Source organism: Rousettus aegyptiacus, unplaced genomic scaffold, assembly GCF_014176215.1.
Source record: "Rousettus aegyptiacus isolate mRouAeg1 unplaced genomic scaffold, mRouAeg1.p scaffold_m13_p_12, whole genome shotgun sequence".
Classification (NCBI taxonomy): Eukaryota; Metazoa; Chordata; class Mammalia; order Chiroptera; family Pteropodidae; genus Rousettus; species Rousettus aegyptiacus.
Window position 1 is genome coordinate 89,150,171 of NW_023416287.1, and position 20,900 is coordinate 89,171,070.

General features: G+C 37.4%; 1 protein-coding gene across 1 annotated transcript in view; it reads left to right on the top strand.

The window, feature by feature from the left end:
• Positions 1-1,087: 1,087 nt before the first annotated feature.
• Positions 1,088-20,900, top strand: part of CCDC102B (coiled-coil domain containing 102B) — an 82,445-nt gene continuing 62,632 nt past the window's right edge. Inside the window, exon 1 of the mRNA XM_016121002.2 lies at positions 1,088-1,376. The gene's annotated coding sequence lies outside the window, so the exon portion shown is untranslated. The remainder of the gene's footprint in view (positions 1,377-20,900) is intronic.

Sequence of the window (20,900 nt, forward strand, 5' to 3'; positions counted from 1 at the left end):
TCAGCTGGCCCACAAATTACGAAAACTCCGAGGCTGGATTTTCTGTTTTTCTTCTCGTTCTATGTAGTGCTAAGACCGTGAAGATGTTTACGCGTGTGCGTGTGTGTTTTCAGAGACGGCCCCTTGGCGTCATGAAGCAGATGGCACAGCACACGGGGTTCTTGGCTGGAGAGAGCTCTTCCACATTTTGACCACGAAGGACAGGAAAATGATACGGACAAGGAGAACGACCGAACTGAAAGCGAAATTCATTGGCATAAATGAAATCGACGAAAGAGTTTATGGTGCTTACAGTATAGCGGGAGAATCCAGGAAAGGGGGGAATTCAGAGAAAGAGGAGCGGGCGTGGTGGTCGATGGTGTTTCCCGAGGAGACAGAGGAGGGGGAGCCTCAAGGGGCCGCGTCGTGTTCTCCTGGACAATGCCACCCTCTCTGTGGCATCGGGGAGTGAGGAGGAAGGATGCTGTGAAGTAGAAGGAGATGACAAAGACTCTTCAGTGAAGAATAATCCTCCGAATGGAGACGGAGGGAAGAGTAAAGGTCTTCACTCCCTACCTGGCAAGCGGCGCTCTCCTGCTGTGGGTGAGGGCTGCCAATACTGCGCCTTCCTGCCCCGTCTTTCCTCTGGGCTGTTAGCTTCACCAGGGAGGCTGGCTTCGATGTGGTCTGCCATCACGCCTCCATCATTACGCTTCCCGACAGCTGTGTCGCATCCCGGAGAGTCGCCCCGTTCCACCCCGCTTCCCAGGGAGGGGGCCCGGGAGCCTGCTCCTCTCCATCCCTGCCGACGCGGCTGAAGTCAGAGGTGTTCTCGTACAGTTTTCGTATCGTGATTTGTATACTCAAATATTTTATTAAATATGTTTTTTCAATTTTTGGGACGAACCATCTTATAAAAATTAGATTGAACCAATATTTCCCATGTTCCTGCGATCTTGGCAGAGAGACACGTTTTGAGTTTTTTTTTTTTTAATTTTACCATTTTATTTTTTCTATTACTATTACACGCTATACCTGTTTTCAGTAAACATTAAATAAACTTGCGGGTGCAGGGGTGGGTGTTCCCTCCCTGTTCACTCACAGCACATAGTCGCAGATGGGTCGTATTCAAAACCATACTTGGGGAACGCTGAAAAGGTTTCATTTTGGTCGGCTCACGTGTGCTCCACGGAGGGTGTGGCGGTGTTGGTTTTGATAAAACTCCACAACCAATGGGAATCTTGTTCGAGTTAGTGCGGAGTGGCCTTAATGCTGGAAATAATCCTGTTGGCCAGGACCCCAGAGCGATACAGATGAGAACAGGGTGCAGGAAGTTCTGCTGTTTACGCATGTGTCTGTAACCCTGAGCCGTGAGAGCAGCCCCGCCGGCCCAGAGGGTAAGATGCTTAATAACCTTGTGGTTTTCTACTTAATTTTTATATTTTCCTGCTGGGGCAGAGCATGTGTTCTCGGAACAAAAAGGAGGACAGTTGCTTGTAAGAGGCAGGGTAAAACTACTGCGGGTCTGGGAAGCAGAGGGATTTAGGGTTTCTTGTTAAAGCGGGCTTGATTTCTTCCCTCCTCCCTCCATTTCCTACTGTTGGTGTGATTTGTCCTGACAGCCTGTCATACATTTCCCGTCTTTAAAAAAATATCTGTATACTAAACAAAACTCAGGTAAGAATTTCAACTCTAAATTTAGACAGTAACATAATATGTTTAAAGTAAAACCTTGTTTGGTAGTTCCAAGTGGATATGAGTTAGTTCATGTGTTTGAAGTAATCTATATTCTTAGAGTAAAAAAAAAAAAAAAAAAAAAGGTAAAATTGCTGTGGAAGCCCTCATGTTTTATGCTTTATTCACTTAAAGTTATTTTCATTTTGCCGGTCGTAATGCTGAATTCCTATCATCGTTAACAGAAAAGTGTATTTCAAACTTAGCACTAATATTGATTTCTTTATCTGTTAGCTGAGTAGTGGAAAAGAGGTAGGGACATAGAATAAAATCCTGCGCATAATTAACTGTATAAAGTAATTACAGACCCGAAGGAAAAAGATCTCTGGAAACCATTGGGAAGGATTTGCTTATGTTTCCTGCACAGATAAATTATAAAATGAATGTTGAGTGGGTAAGTCTAGTAAATGGAAATATAAGGAAAATAGTCTTAAAAAGATAATTAGAAACATGTAAGTAACATATGGCATTGAAAGACACAATGATATGTCTTGATAGTCTCATTTACATCAACACTAGTTCTGCTTTCTAAAATCATATAACACACTTTTGCTAATGGGTAGGGTGTTGTGACGATTAAATGTCTTGTTAATCGTTTTACTGTCCAATAGCCTCATGTATACATTATTCTTAAAATCTGATTTTTGTCCTTATTTTTATGTAAGCATTAGATTAGACAGAAATTTTGAAAAGCTAATGGTACAATATGTATATTTGGTGTGATTTTTCAATATTGATTTATACTATCAAAATGTGTATTTTAATGACATCTAGAAAAATGCTTGATGTGAATTTTTTTAAAACGTTAAGAAATAGTTTTCTTGTGAAATAGCAGATCATTTGCTGGTCTTTTTGCATACTTCTCTTGTTTTCATTGGATTCAGTAATTGGTTGGTTGCTGGGACATAAGTCCTTGGCGCCTCACTGTGGGTGTGGCCTTGAAATTTATTAGGATTTCATCTCATTATTAGAGCCACAAATATAATGGCAGTGGTTCTTTAAAATTGAAAATGATCTAGTTGAAGAAGTATACCATCTCTTATGCTGATATTACAAGATTCAATTGAATTCTGCCATAATGCAAAACTTTCAGAAATTTCCTTTTTAGCAAGACTGTATAGAAACCTTGAAAGAAAAGTCTGGCTTTCTGAGCTGAGTCATGAAAAGTCAGTGGACTTGGACAGTTACTGAAATGCAAAAAGGTTCTTCTACTTTGTAGAAGTAGTTGGAGCAGAGGGTTTTGGGGCATGAATTAACGTAAAGCAGGGAAGGACAGGGAGGGGTTATCTGCGTCACTGGAGCAGAAAAAATCCACCTTTGTGAGTAGCAGACATTGAACTCGATAACTACAATGAGACAAAATTCCAGAGCATCTTAAAACTTACAAAGTAATTTTGTCCTTATGTGTGGTACAGTGGGGACAAAAGCAAATTTCTGAAGATATAGAGTCTTTATTCCCTTTTTCTCCTCTTCCTCCCCCTCCATCATCATCATCATCATCAGACATCATCATCTTGCCAACACATTATCACGTTTCTTACATGTAAGATAATGCATATATCTCTGTATAGTTTTAAAAGCTGTAAAATCCAATGAACTTCCTTTTGCATATCACCTTCATTTTACACATGAAAGAATCTGATGCTCAGATGTGTCACATGATTTATGGAAAGCCACAGAGAGAGCGAGTGCTGGAGCCGAGATTCCAAACCACGTCCTCTGGCTCCACGGCTCATTCCACGATGCTGCGCTGGCATCTCAGGAATGTCTGTCTGGCAGAGGCAAGCAGGATGTTCAGAGTGGCCGTCTCGGGGCAGGGAGCAGGGAGCGGGGAGCAGGCGGCGAAGAGACAGGCCAAAGACGAGCTCCGACATCTGCAGAGCCACGCCAATCACAGTTCTCTCAGGTGGTCCACTGTCCTCTGGGAACAGGAAGAAGAAACTGATTCTGAAAATAAGCAGTTTTTCCATTTGAATTGGCTGTTCTCATATTCAACACTTAGGCTCTTCTCTGTCTCATTATCTTGAATGTTGTATTCAAGGAAGGTATCTTTTGATTTCTCAGAGGAAATTTCACGATTTTCATCAAATGTTACTTATCACGAATGAAATACGTGAGGTGACTGGAAATGATGTTGTGGACACACTGGCTTTCCTTTGTTTCTTTTTGATCTGTGGTATGAATGAATACCTAGTGACCAGACCTTCTTAAACTTATGGAAAGACTCAATTATGATCAAAGAAAAGTATCATCTAAGTTTTATTTCAGTGGGTGAAGAGCATATTTATAAAGGTTATGTCCTAACAGTGTCTCGCACTGTATCTTCATAGTAAAAAGAATAGAACCTATTTATTAACACTTTTCTCCTCATATAGCCAAAGCTTAAACATATTATTACATTTTTTTTCCCCTCAAAATAGAATAAGATTAGTATCTGGAATAGTATTCATCTTCTTTTTTCCTCAAGGTTTTTAATTAAATAAAACTACTTCATGTTATAGTAATTAGTTTTTTTGTCTGTCTGTCTGTTTCTCTCTGTCTCGATATATATATATATATCTATATCTTTATATAGATATCTAAATTTATATAGATATATAAATACTATATCTATATCTATATCTATATCTAGATATCTAGATATATATAGATATATAAATACTATATATAGATATAGATATATCTATATAGATAGATATATCTATATATATATAGTGTTCATGGTGTTCATGCAGTCATTTTAGAAATATACTCTCTACTGTTTTAGAGGCTTGCCGTCATTTCAGTAGGTGTTATGGGATAATGCCTTTTTGCCATGCAGATGGAGATGCTTCAAATGTAAAGTTTCATCTTTTCAAACTTATATTTACTAAAATAACATGTCCCTTGTCATTTTAAATACCTTGGTCACTGACCTCGTGAGATTTTAGTTAAACAGGTCTGGGCTGTATTCCAAGCCTTTCCTATACCCAGTGCCCTGTTCTCGGTGTCCTGATCAATGATAGATGCTCCATGGTGACTGACAGTGAGTTTGAGACTTTGGCTGTAAAAAGGAAAACTGGATATTGTATTGGGGAAAGGCAGCTCATCAAGGAGAAGATGGGTTGATGGGTTGTGTTCAAAGCCATTTTATTGAAATCATAGCTTTGCAGGGGTTATTAATAGTATTATATATTTAAATATTATCTAGAAGATTTATATGCAATGATATCTGCTAAGAATTGCTGTTATGTGTAGCAAAGATATAAAAATATTTGATATTAAACCTGCTAGAAGTATTTCGGGGAGTAGTCGAAGTCAGAGGTATCCTTAGTATTGAGTAGGAAACAGATGCCCACTGCAGAACCTACAAATAGTATCTTGTCATTATACCTGCTTTTAATTTTTAAAATTAAAACTTCAAAAAAAAATTGAAGTGAGCCTTTGAGGCACTGGTCGATGAGCGTGCTTCTAGGATGCAGTAATGCTTTAGAAATGTAGCGTAAGGTAAAGTGGCAATATTTCAGCAAAAAAGAGCCTGAAACCACTTTGGACTAGTGTTTATGTGGAAATAGTTTAGATGGATTTTTATATAATCTCTAATTTCCTCCTTTAATGAATTTAGAATTACGAAGGCATATGTCAGAAGTTGAATTTAGAAAGGTCTTAAGGGATCGAATGGCTTTTGTTTTCAGCGTATATCCGTGGATTCCTAGCTCCTCTTTGCTCATCTTCTGGATGAGACGGAAATGTAACTCGCAAACGAAGAGCGTGAACTATCAGTGCTCGGTGGAATGATAATGCCCGGTAGAAAAGAAGAAGAGAGGGAAGTGTGGAAGTGCCCAGCAAGCCTTCCAGAAGGTTCTGTCTGTAAGCCGGTCCCGATTAGGAGCCAGAGTGGTCACGGGGATTGTCTGAGGGTTCAGGATTGCCGCCTCGCGTCTTCAATTCAGGGGCGTCTTCTGCGCGTAGTTGGGGAGGCTGAGTCGGGTCAAGCCCGGCCTCCTTAGGGCTACACTCTGCTCTTTCTCTTCTTCTTTTTTTAATGACAAAGTTTAACTTAAAAAAACTTATGATCATGTGGGTTGAAAACATCGTGGCAATGATGGCGTGTCATAGAGGGCCTCTGAAGGCGCTGTCGATGCTGTACGAGGCTACATGCTGGCTTCCAAACTTTTGACGCGTGACTAAACGCATTGGACCTAGCAGTGCAGACCGACGGGAGAAGTTCCGGGGTCCGTGAAGGCACAAGCCTTGGGAACGCCGTCTTAGATGCAGACTCTTCACAGAACCAGGGCCGAGCCTGGCCGACAGCCAGATTCTGCTTCTAGATCTTACCTTAATAATATATTCGCTTGAGGTGGACATCACTGTCCACTCTGTAGCTGTCGGCTGTGTCATTGGGTAGAGGGTTCATCTATGTAAATAAAATAAAATGACACATTCCCGAAACCCAGATGCTAATCGGAAATAATATTGAGAATAAGTAACGCCGGAGGCAAACTCCCCCTCCTCACTGGTCAGTCTCGTGAACCCCCTGGATTCTCCGTGGAAAGGGGACAGGCGTCTTTTCCTTTCTAGTCCTCCACCCGTTTTCCATACCGTTTCAAAAATATTTATGGCCAAGGAAGTGTAAATATTTATCTTTTGTAAATACAGATATTCAATCTAAATGTGTGTGTATATCATACCATCAGGGTGTAAGGAACCTTTAAAGTAAAAGATTATCTTGAGACAGAAGTTGGTTCAGCTTCATAGCAGGCCTGGCTCTGCCTTCCTCAGCCTTCAAATACAGACACCTACACACACAGTCTGAATACATATAAGTAATTATAATATATAATACATATTTTATATATCATATGTAAGTAAAATTTCAGCATATGGAAGAATTAAGTTCCTGATCACAATCAGAATGGAATTTAACCTCGTTGAAAACGTTTTCCAGAGTAATTTTAGAAGTCTATCGGCATCCAATTTTCAGAAGTCACCTGCTTTAGAGCAGTCTGACTTATTTAGTAGAACTCGTAATATTTGTTTCTTGGGAGAACACGAACAGTCGTGAGGCCCTGTTGTTTTGCAGGCTTATTCATTCATCAGTGAATGTCTGCTGTGTCTCAGACCCTGTTCTAGCAATGGAAATGCAGGTACAATCAAAACCGAAAACTTCCCGCTTTCATCAAGCATAAATTCTAGCTGGTGAAGCAACAGAATCCACCAATTCATCTTATTAATATATCAAGTAGTAAGTGCTTGAAGAAAGAAAAGGTGCAATCAGAGAATAACCCTCTGTCGGGGTGAAGGAAGTCAGGGACCTACCGTGAGGAATCTTAGAGAAGTTACAGGCAGAGGAGATAAATGGTAGAGAAAGGAGAGTGCTGTCTCTGCCGGGAATTGTGGGAAGGCCGGCAGCGGCACGAGTGAGCCAAGCAGAGAGAGGCAGGCCTGCTGGGAGGCTGATCAGCTGCAGTGTCACAAAAGCCTTTTACTGAAAATGTTCCCCAATGGTGTGAAAGTCAAGTCCAGAAATCCGGGATCTCGGAGAAGAGTCTGGAGAAGTAGCTGCGTCCAGACCATCCACGCAAACCTTGTAGGACACAGTCAGACCATTTGTCTTTTATTCAGAATCTCATAGGAAGCGATGTAAGTGTTTTGATCCTAGAAGCGACATGATAACTTGAGTTTTAAAAGCTGTGTCGTGGAGCATACAGGGAAGTAGAGAAAAGGTAGAAGCAGGGAGACCCATCGAACGACGCTAGTTCAGGAAGAAGATAATAAGGTGGCTTCACGTAGATGCTAGAGATGAAGCGGGTGAGATCGTGAGTCTATTTTACATTTCCCTGACAGAGCCGACCCAATTTTTCAACAACGATGATGTCATGGTAAAGAAAAGAATCTAGGATGGTGTCCAGACTTGATCTGAGACACTGGAAAAATGAAATGTCCATTTATTGATAAAGGGAGGACAGAAGGGGAGCAGTTGAGTTGAGGAGGGAGGTTAGTGTTCACGAATTTGTTTGGGGACACGTGAGATTTGAGTCTCCAGTTAAACACTGATGTGGTGATGTTAAGTCGGCTGCTGGACACACGAGTCCAGAGTCAAAGGAAGATCTTGGACTGGAAAAACAATCTGCAAGTAGGTGGCTTTGAAGGCAACGGACTGGATGTGTTCAGCGCGGTCATCACCGGGCAGCCGGAGAGGTGTGAAGAGTCGGTGCTGGAGACTGACCCGTGGAGCAGAACGAGAAGCAGCAGTCAGCGAGGTGGGAGGACCTCGGGGGAGGACGTGTCTCGGAAGCCAGATCAAGAGTGGTTCCTGAAAGACGTCATGATCAGCTATATAACATGCTACTGGTTGGTCAAGGAAGACAGGAATTTCAAGCCTGAATTCACAGTGTGGATGTCCTTGTTTGTTTTTGTAGAGAGTACACTTGAATATTGACTGAGTTCATGAGAGAATGGGATGAGTGAAAATGTCTCTTAAAGATTTTTATTATAAAAAATGCCAGAGGCATGGGAGGGCCCTGGGTGAGGATCAAGAAGATTTTTCAAGGTCAAAGGTATGACGTAGAGCGGGCCCTCTTGCTGGTGGGCGTGATCCAGGAGAGAGGTATAAACTGATTGAGGAGGAGGGGGAGCACAGCCACAGCCCATCCATTCTGATTGATGTTCATATTATTTTGGGGCGACTACTGCAGAATCACCTCGTCTGCTTTATGTGATCTTGCGACAGAGGATGAAAGTGTCCTCTTCAATTCTATTTGAATGGCAAACGTGACTATTTTGGCGTGTATTTCTACTATCAATGCGTTTTTCAAGCATACATTTGTAAATAATGTCATTAGTAGTCATCTTAATAAGTATTGTTAAGAAGCCTCCGTAGAGTCAGAAATATTGCCAAAACCCACTGAACATATTTAAGAAAATTAAAATATAGTCTTTTATTCTGAATAAAATCTCTAGAAAGTGAAAAAACCTAAACTGTTCAATAGAAATACGATTCTAACAATTACAATTTAAAGTTAACATTAAAAAATTTAAAAGTAAACGTGACATTAATTTTAACAATATGTTTTACTTAACTTACTAAAATGTTATCATTCCAAAATATCATCAGCATAAAATTACGAATGGGCTCTCTTCCTTCCATTACTGTGCATAATTTACAGGGAGCAGCTCAATTCAGGCTACCTTCACGTCAAGGACTCACTAGCGCCATCTGGCTACCGGCTAGCACCGTGGACAGCACAGGCTACAATAATTGCGAAAGTATTCTCACAGCAACCGTAGATCCTATGAAGGCATTAGATGTATCTCCTTGTAGTAAATGAAGATGTGTGTCTGAGTGTCTGAGTGTCTGTCTGTCTGAAGACGTGTGTCCGATTCCAAACTCTAGGTTCCTCCACACCCTTCTGATGTTGTTATATTGATGTATTTAAGCTGTATTGTTACTGAGAAGTATGACAAATACAACGGCCTGTGGAAATAGCTGATACCAAGATGTTCTCTCCTTGCCGTAATTCAAATGAACCTAACTGGCGTGAAGCTGGCACACATTTCCTAGTTTTTTTTTTTTTTTTAAATAAAATGAAAGATGCAAATCTGGGAGAGCACAGAGAAAGAAAAAAATAGAATTTTGGAAAATTTAAATTGTGACATCATAAGGATTTCTTGGGGAAGAGTTGAAAAGAAAATATTTATACAATTGGGAGGGTAAATAAAAAGGCAGGTTTCAGAAATGTGTGAGTTTAATCTGGTCTTCAACTCTTTGCAGTTTTCCTTGCACATGTCTTAACATTTTCTATTTTAGCCGCAGGAAAGCCAAATTTTTGAGAAATATAAACACTAGCTATTTGCTTCTTGTTATTTTGACATTTAAAATCCAGTTCCTTTACTTGTCTTTACTAAGGAAATCAAATAGTATTCCTATAATAAAAACAAACAGATGAGAGCTGATTCCAGATCAGTTAGCAATTTATATTTAACTTGTTAGCGTTATTTTCTTTTATGTGAGAAGATAAAATGCAGAAATAGCAACATTTAAAAAGATGATTGGTCAAATATGTGGTGACATTAAAGAATTAGAAAAAAAAGATTGGAGAAGTTGAGAGATTCTATGTCTAAATGAATTATTAATACATTTTATCTAAAATGGAGAAGGTATAGACAGGGAAAAAAATCTCACTAGCCTGTAAGTAACTGATTATCAAATCAAAACGCTTACACTTTTAAATATTTCATGTCTTTTCTTAAGATTACAAACCTTACAAATTTAATTCTCCCAGTGAAATAGAGATTTTGGATCTCATCATTGTAAGAAGTAGCTTAAGTATTGCACAACTACTATCTGTGTTTTTCCGGGGAAGGTATTTTCCTCCATGTGATATATCTGAACATTAATCAATGTTACTCGTTTTATTTTACATTAAAATTGAAAGAATTAGAATGAAATATATGACTGACATTATTTAATCTTGGAAGAGTCCATAGAAATTTAAGAAGGCTATAAATATAATGCCAGTGACTAGGATAAGAAGTCAACATATTAACTGCAGTTCTGATAATTCTTGGTGATATGTATGTATATATATTAGTATTTCTCCTTGTGTTTCATAGTCTGAGAATGTTCAGTTTCGAACAATTCCATTGTTCCTCTTTCGCTTTTTCTATATTTTTTCACTTTTTTTGTTACAATTATTGGGGTGACATTGGGTAATAAAATCAAACAGGTTTCAAGTGTACAGTTCAGTAATACATCATATGCACATAGCATTATGTTTACCACCCTTTTTATTATTAAAAATGGGTGACATTGATCAACAAAATCCATTAACTTTCGAGTGTACAGTTCAACAGTATGTTGTGTATCTATTGCATTGTGTGTTCACTTCCCACCCACAGTTAGATTTCTTTCTGTCAGCACCCTTTTCTGTATTATTTTATTTCAGTTTTTCTGAATATAAGACGTTCCTTAGCAGGAGAAAACAACTGATTGACGATCCTTATAATATTTTAAACGGATATAGCACTATAAATTACTATAGTTTTAATTACACATAAAATCAATTTTACAGGTTCCTTTTATATTTTTTCTATTCACATCATCAGAGGTACAATGTACTTTCGGAAACTCACGCTATTCCTCTTAAGAAGTCGGTAGCCTTGTGATTTCAAAATAGATTAATCACATATTTTAAGAAAAAAACTTGGGTGGGTCCATATTCACTAATAATTTTATTTTGTCAACTTCACATGCAATTGCATTTTGAAAGGCGTGTAATTCAAGGACTAAGTTTGACCCGTGGTAATTTGGATTATTCAAGGCCTTACAAGAAACTGCAGTATTTCACTTTGAACACATTGCCGTGGGTGGGTGGAAGCAGCTGGTTTCCTGTTTAAAATATTTTTGAGAACTTTTAGAAAGTTTAGTTCATGCTCAGCCCAGAGGTTTTTCATAAAGGATGAAGAGTTGAACATGTGTAAATATTTATATTTGGGAGATTAATCAGGAGTACGTGATTAAACTCTAAAAATTGGGTTAGTTTGCATTTGTAATAGGTTGTGCAGCTATTTCCAGTTCTTCCAGAATGTTCAAAATAATGTGTTTTGATTCTTTCATAACAAAATTTTTGTTCCATTTAACAATCTGAAAACATCTAAATGATTTGCTATAAGTGAATCTTTGGAGGAAAAAAATTGAATTTCTGTGAGTCACATTTCACTTGTAATCAGTATATAAGCTGCAGGAGAACAGACATTTAAATCTGTTTATTAAATTAAAAAAAAAAAAAAAACCTATTCACTGATGAACCTTCAGCCCATGGAACAATGCGCCTGGTACGTGGTAGAAATTCAATAAATAGTTGTTGAATGAATATTCAAGGCTCAAAGGCTAAGAAATGTTTATTCTTATTCTTCATTAGCAACATGAGGAAATGAAGAGACCTTATCGTATATCCATGTGTATGGTTTTAATACAATGGGTATCAAAATATGTTGTCTTACCTGCATTTGCTGCTTAGTGTGCTTCGATTTTGCCTTTGTTTCACACGAGTTGCTGAAATGATTTTAAAGCCCTAAACTGGATGAAAATAGAAGTAAAGACAAATGGAAATATATGTGATACTTAAAATTTTTTAAAAATACGATTGTTATATTAATTAAAAATACTATCGTTGGATGTCATAAGACTGGGGGACTCTAATGCCAGGGCAAACCAAACTCTAAGCCTGTGACTTAGAGTTACGAAACCAGAACGCGAAGGAGACCCAATCACAAATAGCTGGTCAGACTTTAAGCTATGGCTGATCAATAATTGCTTTGCTTTGCTTCTGCCTTTTATCTATAAAAGTCTCTCCCCAGCTCCTCGGGATGGAGCACTCCTAACCACTTCTGGTTTAGCACTGCCAGATTTGAGCAAGAATCAATCCTTGCTCAAATAAACTCTTAGAATTATTAATATGCCTCGGTTTATCTTTTAACGCTATAGGTTCACCACTACTTGCTTTTGACTACATGTATTTTAGTTTGTATAATTTTTTCAATCAATTTTAGAGCTACAGAGAGAGATGCAAGAGTGTTTGTCTTTGAATAGGGTGTGTTATTTACAAGGGACATTGGTTTAAAAAGTGCAAAAAATAAACACCGAACAGGACTGAAAATTTTAAAGAGATAGTGAGCAGTGTTTTTTTCAGATGGATTCGATTCTTATCTTTATCTTGGTTTTTAACCAAGGAAGTTAATTGTAAACCTCAGTGAAGCGCTTTCATGAATGGTCATTTGCGTAAACACACTCAGCAGGTGGAAAAGCCCTGCTCAGACTTAGCTCTGCATCTCCGGTAGGTAACTTCTATCTAATTAAAATAAAAATGTGACAACAGAAACCCAAAGTAATTTGTTTTGCAGTTGTACAGTGTCATTAGAAAAAAATTTCCCCATATCTGCCTTAATCTATAAAATAAAATCTGTAGTTAGTGTGTCTTAGTCCGCATTACTTTTGACTGCTTCCAGAACGCAGAATGCTCTCTTGGTATTTGTCAATTTGGTGATTTTTTTTAAAGAGAAACTTTATTTTGAAGAATTTTCTTAATTAAGAATACTAAGTATTAAACCATATATAGCTTCTGTGGAAACTTTCAAGAAAACAGGTTCCTGTTGGGTCAATACAATGCAAACTTTAAAAAGAGAGCAATTTACGCAGGCAGGTGAGGCTCGAAGAAGTGGAGTTTTGAAAGGCATCGCCAAGGTTTTTAAGTGATTGAAAGGTAGAAGTCTTTCTGGAAGGTCCGAGCGTGGAGAGAGAGCAGGGATGGCAGATGACGACCTTGGGGTTTCACGAAGCATGAAGGACTGTAATCTGACTGTCACAGGTGGGCAGAGAGGTGGCGTTAGAAAGCGAAGGTCTGGAGCCAGAGGGGAGGAGTATTAGACTGAGTTTGGGTTTAATGCACTGAGCATATTCGCTTAGGTGGAAAAACAATTCAGTCACCAAGTACAGGTAACTGAAGTTCTCCACGTTGGAAATAAATGTTAGATTAACCCACTAACACCTGATGAGGTAGCATTCCCATGAGGTATGAGCGTACGTATGCTTACAGTGTTAGATTTTCATCATTACGTGATCAGCGCTGAAGCTTCGCAAATCCTCCACTGCTGCAGAGGAGGAGGTGGTCGTCAAAGCCATCGATTACGGCTGGGTCCACAGAGAGGACGATCAGCTTCTCACATTTCCGTTACGCGTTTCCAGTATTTTAATGGGAAAATATATCTTAATAATCTTATTTAAAAATATATTAAAAATCCACATTTTGTTACTATATCAAATGGTCTTTATTCTACTTTTGGCGAGTGTAAAATTTAAAAAAAAAGTATTTCGTGACAAAAATTTAAAAGTTAACCGAAGCATTTATTTCAGAAGAAATTTTCTTTTTAGGTTCTCTGAGCTTTATAATCATTTAGAAATTGTGGCTCTGTGTGATCACTGGATTTTGGAAGTTTTAAGTGCGAGAAAGCAACTTTCATGTGGTGGTGCAGTTTAAATAACAGAAAAGTATTTTAAAGAACAATCATGAATTTGAAAAGCTTCTCTGTGTGTTAGCATGAAATATCTTGAGAACATAAAGACATATTTATGTCTTTCAGATGTTGAGTATTAATTAAGCAGATGTTTTGACTAAATCAGGAGGAGGGAAAAGAAATTAACTCTAATGAATATTCAAGATCTTCTATTTTTAAAACATGAGACATGTACGTTAGCTCAGGCGGGTACTTCTACATTTTTTTGTGAAAAAAGTGTTATTCCTTCTGAAGAATAAACACATAGGAATTGAATATTGTCACCCAAAGATATCGAATTATTTTGGCAACTCAAGATGAAAATCTTGGCTCGGATGAGAAGGGAGCTCTCCACGTGACCAACTCGGAGGTGCAGAAATGGCAAGGCAAGCAAAGGGGAAGACGCAGCCGGTAGGAGTAGTGTGCCGTGGTGAGGACTCTGAGCTTAGTCCTAAGAATCACGAGAAAACAATTGAAAAGGTTTCAGCAAAGACGACACAAATTAAAAATGTCAAAAAATATCTCTCCAGTGGTTGAGCGGTCAAGGGTGCTTGAAGGGGAGACGTTGGAAATCTCTCTCAGCATCCGAGTGGGAGCTGATGCTGCTCGGGCTGAGGTGGCTGAGACAGACGGGGAGCGCGAGATGGTTCATCGCGGCCCCGGGGGCGTGCGTGAACATAGTTGTATGCATGTACGTTTTAGCGGTTGTCACCTGCGTTTCACTGGAACGGTAGTTTTAGTTCCCTCTAGACTCACTGTTTGAGTGTCTCCTATGTTTTAGACAAAGATAAATAAGATGCAAGTTCTGTCTCTAAGAAGCCCATAGGTGGTGGTAGAAATGGAAACGTTAAAATCATGGTGTTGTGTCCTAAATCCAGAATGGAGTAATTAACCAAAGCACGGGGCCACAGGCAAAGGAGGAAGGACCGGGAAGAATGTGTAGATCCATGATTTGTGTCATTACCACCCACCCTCCGTCCCCACTGCACACACACACAAACGCACAGGTGTAGGCGCACACACAAACTAACGAATTGCATTTTGGTTTTCAAATAGTCCTCTGCACCAACATCTTTCTATAGGCACAAGATCGATGTCTCTCTCTCTAAACCGTGTGCCCCATAGACTGTCAGTATAGGCTAAGAGTTGATAACGGGACGAGAGCAGGTTCTTAGTGATGCGTCTGACTAACTGGGCGGGAACCAAGGAAAAATCAGCCTAAGTAGTTTACCATCATTTATTTCACTGTTCTCACAGCTCCAGACAATTTGGAAATTGGATTGTTTCTATTTCGATATCTTGTTCTTTGTTTTATCTTTAAGTGCTTTGCTTTCTAAATTTTATTAATCTCACTTTCCCTTGATTTCCTTTTAGCAGATATTTCATTGCCCAATGGAAGGATAAAAAAATAGAATAAATTGCGTAAAATGCTGATTCTCAGGATAATATCCTCTACTTTCACCAAAGATTTGGTGCTAGTAATTAGAAATGTGTGAACATTGGTTTTAAAATGTATGTTTTAATTTCAGCCACAAATTCATGATGTACAGAAAGGGAATTTTATGTAGTGAAAAGAATCATAAAATAATAGCTACCATTTATCGAATGTCTATTTTGCACCTGGATTTCTATATGTATCATAGAATTGCATTCTCAAAACAAACTCATGAGGTAGGTGTTATCACTCCAGGTTTATTGTTAAAACCGAGTCTGGGAAAACTTAACTGCTCAGAGTCTCACACCTGGACAGAAGGTAAATCAAATTCCTTTTCAATAGACCCTTCTTCCTGTTTCCTTCTCAATTTAATGAATAACAAAAGAAATTGCAGAACTTTCCTTCGAAGCGCTATTAGTTATTTTAAAATCTGTAATAATGGCTAAAAGCAGTGATGAATAGAGAAAAGATCAGTTTCTCCGACTTAATAACAAAACGGGAAAGAAAATGTTTTTGTGTTCAAGTTAACTTCTGGTATGATTTACAAGACGTGCTTGCCTGTCTGTTGTTTTACACTGTGGGAGAAAAAAAAGCTGGGAGTTGTATTCAAGCCAGAATAGTCCCAAGGTAATCAGAACGCTTACACTCCTTTGCTGTTTAGGAAAAAAAAAAAAAAAAAAAAAATCTCCCATTTTCAATTTCTTTTACTAGTAAGGTTAATCTGCTCTTCTTAAACATTACATGTGTTTTTCTATTTTTTCAGTTTATTAACTTTTATAAAATGCTTAATTGACTTAAGATTATATATGTCTGAGAATTCTTTTGACTTGTAATGGTCCAAATAATCTTAAAGCATAAAAGAAATTTGAATATGGGTTTGTTTTCTAGATTTTATGCAACAGAACTCAGTGGGAGACTTGGGACTCTGAGGTCAGATCTTTTATGCTGCCAAAGATTGTTAGAAATTTAAAAGTATATCTGGCTTTCATAAACATAATGAACAAGCAGAACTCAACATTTGAATTGAGACTTCTTCCAAAATATCACTTTCTTTTTCACTTTTTCCATCTTAACTTTAGCATTTGAATAGCAAAATAATTATCTTGATTCTATTATGTGTCCCAAATTTTTGAAAATGGAAAAATGTTTAAAGAAGATGAGGGAAGGAGTTGGGTTATTTTTCCCCCAAGTCCAATTATCTTTGTGTTGCTAATGCTCATTATTTTGAAGCAGGCTCAGAGAATTTTGTTTGTTATCTATTTCAATTACACATTTTTATAGATGCAAGAAAGATAACCGTGCTTGCGTTTTCAAGCAAATGATCATATTTGTGTGTGTGTGTGTGTGTGTAGAGACAAATGGGGCAATTGGTGACTTGTCATAACTTGTTAAGAGATTTATAAACCATTTGCTGAGACTTGTCTTCATTTCTATTAAGAGATGTCTATACTTCATAATGTAATTCTCATAATTGAAACATAATTGTTTTAATCAGCATTAATTTCATAAGACAAGGAAACATCTAGAGAATTTAATCTGGATTTTTTGATAACTATAGTAAGAATCAACTAGTGCATCATCAAGAGACATGATTCGAAGGGAAAAAAACAAGCTAAATTTTAAATTACATATTATATGTACAAATTTCATCAAGCGTTTTATTGGAATTAAACACAGTAAGTTTACTGAAAATATTTGTATTTTCTGCCCATTTAAAATCTCTATAATAGACCACACTATTTCGTTACAACTAATTGGGACACATTGAGTTCAGCAAGCACGCTACTGTCTTTTCAAGGAACCTTCCCAAGCAGAGCCGACTAATCTACAAGTTGCCGAGGACCGTGGGCTTCGCGGACCATGCTGTATCACCACGGTCCACGTTCTCATGCTCTTCTCGCCCTTGAGTGACTGGGACGTTCCCACTCACACACCAGTGCTTCTTCCTTGGCCACCAAGCTGAGGGACGTGGTTCCCCTCCCGTGCTGCTCTGTAGTTCTTTAGAGCACAAGCTGCTGTGTTGTGATGATTCTCTTTATCCTGTCTATTCTTCCCGCTAATCTGAACTCTTCTTGACAGCCACAAATCTGGGGGGCTGTATGTAGTATTCATAAAGACAGCACCTGGCGGCTGGCTGCTTTCCGATCATGTAAACGATGGGGTTTGACGTCCGTGGCTTTCCGTAAAGTGAGCACACTTTGTTTAATGTTAGTTAAGGCTTGCTTGCTATTCTGTTTGGAAATTTTCTCTAAGTGCAAGGTAATGAGGGATTTTTTTTGCAGTTAATTTCTAGGAGCTTTATTGTTTTGTCTTACACCTTTAGGTCAGCGCCCTATTTGGAAGTGGTCTTTTTACATGGTGTGATGTAGCGATTAGTTCCATATGGTTATATGGTTGAGCCAGCACCTTTTGCTGAAAATGAAAACTTATTTCCCACGCCGAACTGCCATAAATCAGGTGCGGGTCAGTATTTGGGCTCTACTGTCTCTCCTCGTGCCAATACTTCATTATCTTAATTATTATAGCTTTATTGTTTTATATCCAGTCATGGAATTTCTCTAACTTTGTTCTTCCTTAACGTTTTGTTGGTTATTTTGACTCTTGATGTTTCCTAACGAAGGCTACAATCAGCTTGTTAATTTCCACAAAATCAACCTTCTGAGGTTTTGACTGGAATCACTTTAAATCGATAGGTTGATTTGGATCAATGTGTCATCTTTACAACTTGGAGCTTTCCAGTAGATTAACATGATATATTCCTGCATTTATTTAATTACTATTTAGTTTCTCTCAATAACATATGATAGTTTATAGAACATGAGTTTACCCGTCTTCTGTAATACTCCTAACTATTTTGATATATTTTATGCTATTATAAAATGGTATTGGTTTTTAAAATATGATATTTGATATATTTTTTCTAGAATATAGAATACACATTATTGTGTTCAATGATTTTACATCCAGTGAACTTATTAAAGTTCACTCATTCTAATAGTTTGTGGATTAATTTGAATTTTCTACTTATGCAATCGTATTGTAGGAAAATGAGTATTTTACTTCTTCCTTTCTATTACCATTTATTTTAACTTTCTGTTCATTGGCTAAGATCTCTTCTCTTATATCATATGGTGCAATATCACTATTAGCAGGTACCCATTTCTCATTGCTGATTTTGGGGGAACGCTTTTGATAATTCACCATTAAGAATTATTGCTTTAGGTTTTCTGCAGACGATTGTTATCAAATCATGTATTTTCCCTTCTATTTTTGGTTAGTTAAGTTTTTTTTTTAAATCATAAGCTGAATTTTATCAAATGCATTTTATTTGTTGATATTTTTCTTCTTTTTTTTGTTCTTATGCTTATTATAAGTAAATTGTGATAATGCTAAATCAATTTTACATTTCTGGCATATATATATTCGAGTTCTTTGGGATATGTTAATCTTTTTAATCATGACTTTTTTTGTTAATGTTTCTGTTTTGTTTTTTATATCTATGTTAGTAGAAGATATTTATCATAAAATTCTTGTCAGATCTTAGTGCAAAGGTTGTTTTGACCTCATAAAATGAGTTGGGGTGTGTTCACTCATTCTCTTTTATCTGCAAAGTTTATAAAAAATTGTTATAATTTTTTGGTATGAAAGTATTTTCTTTATAAATTCTTTTAGAATAATCTTTACTGGATTTTAAAGACTCTTTTTCTCTTAACTATCTCTCATTCATTTATTCATTCATTTAGCAACATTTACTTAATATTTGTTACTCGATCGATGAAACTGAGCGACTTACAGATTTTAATGCCACCTTATGTGTTGAAAGTAAACACCGCTGAATTTAAATAAAGTCCATTTTGAATAGAAAGCTTTTCTCATACCTTTGTACTTTGCATTCAACAGTGGAAAAGAAAAAATTTAAATACTAGGTGCTTTTATTTTTCACAAAGCAAAATAATCTGTTGCACTTTAATCGTAAAAATACTTTTCAATAAATTATTTATTAGAATATCAAACTGTAAAAGTGAACATGCCTGTTTTTATTTATCACTAGAGAGGAAGATCAAATGTATTGACTTAAATGCGCTGTAGAGTAGAGCAACTTCAAATCTTTTGTAATTATAGTTAGTCATGTCCTCTTGAGATACGTTTTAGGAAACCGAATCTGTACCTCATTCTCATTCTCTACTTTTACATTCTTAAAGGCATTGTTGCATGTCAATTTCTATTTCCTGTTACTATTACTTTTTCATGGGGCCAAAATATACTAGTGGAAACCTAACAAGGGAGTGTTTCTCCCTTGTTGGTTTCTGATTTCCCAAATATCAACAGAGACTAAAAACGAATTTTTCTGACAACTCACTTTTTTTTCTTTTTGGTGAAGACTGCATTCTTTTAGCTATTTTAAAGTAATCTGCAAAGGAACTTTTCTCTGCAGTCAAAGTAATAGCGAAATTTTAGAGGAGTGATTAATAAATCGAAGCTGTCCCTGAACTCTAAATTTGTATGTGGCTTTCAATTAGTTTAACAGGCAAAAACAGAATAAAAGATAATTTTGTTCATTGTGGTTGTCACTCTGATTACATATGTCATTTGCTTAGTTTTGATGGTTTTATTCATTTTGGGGTTGGTAACGTAATCTTCCTACAAACTAAACTAATGGCATATTATGACTTGTGACTGGCTCTCAGAAAGACCCACCCATTTTGTCTATATCAATATACTAATTTAAACAAGAAATATAATATTTCTTATGTTTATTTCCTCGACTATACATATTTTTAGTGCCATGGACACTTAACATTTCAACATTATCTAAGGAGACAGCATGAAATTTATTTACCCTTAATCCTATAATTGGCATTTGGGTTGAGATTTACCGGTTCCTATTTCCTCATTTTGTCTCACTTAACTTTCCCATTGATCTTGACTTTAATTGGTAAATTTTAGCATTTTATTTCTTAAATGCATACTCTTTTTTACGAGGTTAGACCAAATTGTGGTGGATGACAATGATAATTGGTAGTTTGAGAAAGCGATTTTGATAGTCGTGCTTCGTCCTTCAGTGTTGCTGTGTAACAAGTCACACTGACATTCGGTGGCTTTAAAAGAGTGTTTGCTCACATATTCTTAGGTCAGGAATCGGGAGTGGCTTGGGTTCTGACGTGTCTGCCAGCGGTCTTTGGGCTCCACTTGGGGTGATTACACCTACCTTCGAGCTCCCTGAAATGCTCGCGGACAGGATTTACTCATGAGCCGTGGACCAGAGGCTTCCTTCAGTTCCTTGCCATGTGGTCTTCTCCACAGGAAAGCGTATGCTATGACTCCTGGTTTCATCAGAGTGACCAAGAGAGGGGGCAATAGAGAGAGTACTGGCAAGTTGGAAGTCTCATTTCTTTAGGACCCAATTTCAGTCGCTTTTGGAATCTGATTGTTTTGAGGATGATACTAAAAAAAAAGAACTAATCATTGAGAAGGCGATGGATGTGAGCATAAAAATGCCCTAATTTACTGCGTAGTTTTTCAATCTCCCCTGCTTCTAGGTACTCATATACTATGAAGTACGTATTAGTCAAAATCATAATCGTTTGAAAAAGATTGCTCTGATTTAGGTAAGAAAGGGTCAGTCAAATATGAGAAAATTACTGTTTTAAAATAGATGCCTTTCTAATTTTGGATTTTCTCTTGGTTTCTAAGTTTTCCTGGCTCTAGAATGTACAAA